Source organism: Limulus polyphemus, unplaced genomic scaffold (assembly GCF_000517525.1).
Source record: "Limulus polyphemus unplaced genomic scaffold, Limulus_polyphemus-2.1.2 Scaffold2131, whole genome shotgun sequence".
Taxonomy (NCBI): Eukaryota; Metazoa; Arthropoda; class Merostomata; order Xiphosura; family Limulidae; genus Limulus; species Limulus polyphemus.
Genome location: NW_013667741.1, coordinates 1 through 2,526, shown reverse-complemented (window position 1 = coordinate 2,526; position 2,526 = coordinate 1).

Genomic DNA, 2,526 nt, shown 5'->3' with positions numbered 1-2,526 from the left:
GATGGGAAAGTGACGACCTGGCAAATGGTTATACCGAGAAAGTTACGAGAAGTTGTGCTGCGGCAATCCCATGATAGTTTAACAGGAGGACATCTCAGAGTTAAGAAGGCATTGAGTCACCTACGTCAGAGATTTTACTGGATAGGTATGAGGCAAGCTGTGGACGAATGGTGTAGGATTTGCATTACATGTGCTAAAAGGGGACCCAAGCATAAGGGATGTGCTCCAATGAAGTTATATCAAGTTGGCGCATCAATGGAAAAATAGCCATTGACATTGCTGATCCTTTGCCCCAAATTCGTGCTGGAAACAGGTACATTTGTGTGGTGATGGATTATTTCACCAAGTGGCCTGAGGCATATGCAATACCAAATCAGAAAGCTACAAACTGTAGTTTCGGCTATTAGTGATTTCTTCTTCAGATTTGGTATGCCATACAAACTGCATTCGGATCAAGGCCGTAACTTTGAATCAGCTGTGTTCCATGAATGTTGCAAGTTGTTTGGCATACGAAAGACCAGGACAACGCCACTTCACCCACAGTCTGCTGGGATGGTAGGAAAGTACAATTGGACACTTGGACAGGAATTGGCAAAGTTTCTAATAGTCGCCAAGATGACTTGGATGTCTTACTCCCTCCACTGTTGATGGCCTATAGAACAGCAGAGCATGAAGCCACTGGATACACTCCAACAAAGCTGATAACAGGATGCCTATCTTATGAAGAGTTGCCTGAAAATGTGTCAGAGTTCGTGAAAGTGTTATCTGAAAGGATGGATGATATTCACCATCAAGTGCGTTCAAACTTGAAAACGTCTGCTGCTTCCATGAAGCTATGTTATGATAAGAGATCTACTGAAGTCAGGTTTGTACCAGGAGACAAGGTGTGGTTGTATAATCCCAGAAAACTAAAGGGAAGTCTCCTAAGTTGTCTTCTCCATGGGAAGGCCCATATGACATAGTGGATTATATCTTAGACGTGACTTTCCAAATAAAATGTGGTTGGCGAGGTAAGCCAAAGGTGGTGCATGCCAACAGGCTTTGGCATTATCATGGTCCAGGACATTTCAGTTGTGACAAAGTGAACAATGTAACAAATGACGCTGCTGAAGACGTGTCACCTGAAAAAGCCACTGTCAAAGGAGAAACTCTACCCGGTTTTGAGAAGGGAAACAGTGAAGCCCTTAATGAAATTGCTGTCACTGATGTGACTGTTACCAATAATAGGACATTTTTTGATGGACCAGATGAACCCCACGTGAAGCAGAAGCCAACGAGACAGAGACCAGTTTGGAAGAAGATACGTCCCGTAAAATTAAGAGACTTTGTTGTATTTTAATTTTGTGTTTGTAAATTTTGTACATTTAATCAAGTTATTGCTAATTATCTATTGCGTTAATGTAAGTGGCTATTGTTTGGGACGAACAATACTAAGGAAGTTGCGATGGTGGAGGTCGTGTGGCGCTGGTGACACGTCGTGGGTTTCTGGAGGGATCGTGGCTCTTCCTGGCAACTCTGGTGTTTGCTGGGCATCCTCTATTTTTGTGTATGGTCCCGGCAAGTGGAGCAGAGATATGGTTGCAGATAGACGGATAACTGGGTCGGGTGAGCGGTGGGGACCGTGAGTCATTGTGAGTTGTAGCACGTGTTTGGGTTAGGGTGACTGTGGGGGGGGGGGTTGTGTGTTATAGGGTTTTGTTGGGAGGGAGTGAACTGGTTTTGTTTGGGAGGGGACTTGTATCGCTGGGGTTCCTCGGGAGGAGTTTTTGCGGGAAATTGGCGAACGACTAGAGACGTAACAGTAGCTTGCTGAAACTGTAAAACTTAACAGCATTCGTTCAAAATTATCGCGTTTTCCTCCGATGGATTTAGCTAATATGTAAAATTGAATTGATGATTATATACCAATTTAATATCGAAAGATGACTTGATGGTTATACACCAACTTAATATTTGAAGTTGACTTGATTGTTACATGCCAACTTAATATCAAAAGTTGACGTGATGGTTATGTGCGAGCTTAATATCTAAAATTGACTTTGCATATTATTTATTATGTTTCAACTTAATTCGTAAAGTTGACGTTGATGGTTATATATTAACTTAATAAGTTGACTTAGATTGCTATATATCCATTTAATAAGTTAGGTTCACGTTCATTTAATGAGTTCATATATGTAGCCATGTATCCCATAATATGAATATCTATTATCAACTTGTCAGTTTATAGTATCCCATAATATGAATATCTATTATCAATTTCTTAGTTTATAGTATCCCATAATATGAATATCTATTATCAACTTGTTAGTTTATAGGAATTTTTCACATTCATCACGAATTTGGAGTGTATGTCAGGCCTGAGAAACTATGAACTATTTGATTTGTTTTCAGTGTATTAAACATTCGCTAGTGGTGTAATAGTTGTAAGGTATTAGAATTTCAAATTGTCTGAAATTGAATTAAATGATAATTTCAATTTAGTAGTTAAATTGTACTTTGGATTTAGTATTTAAATAGATGGCG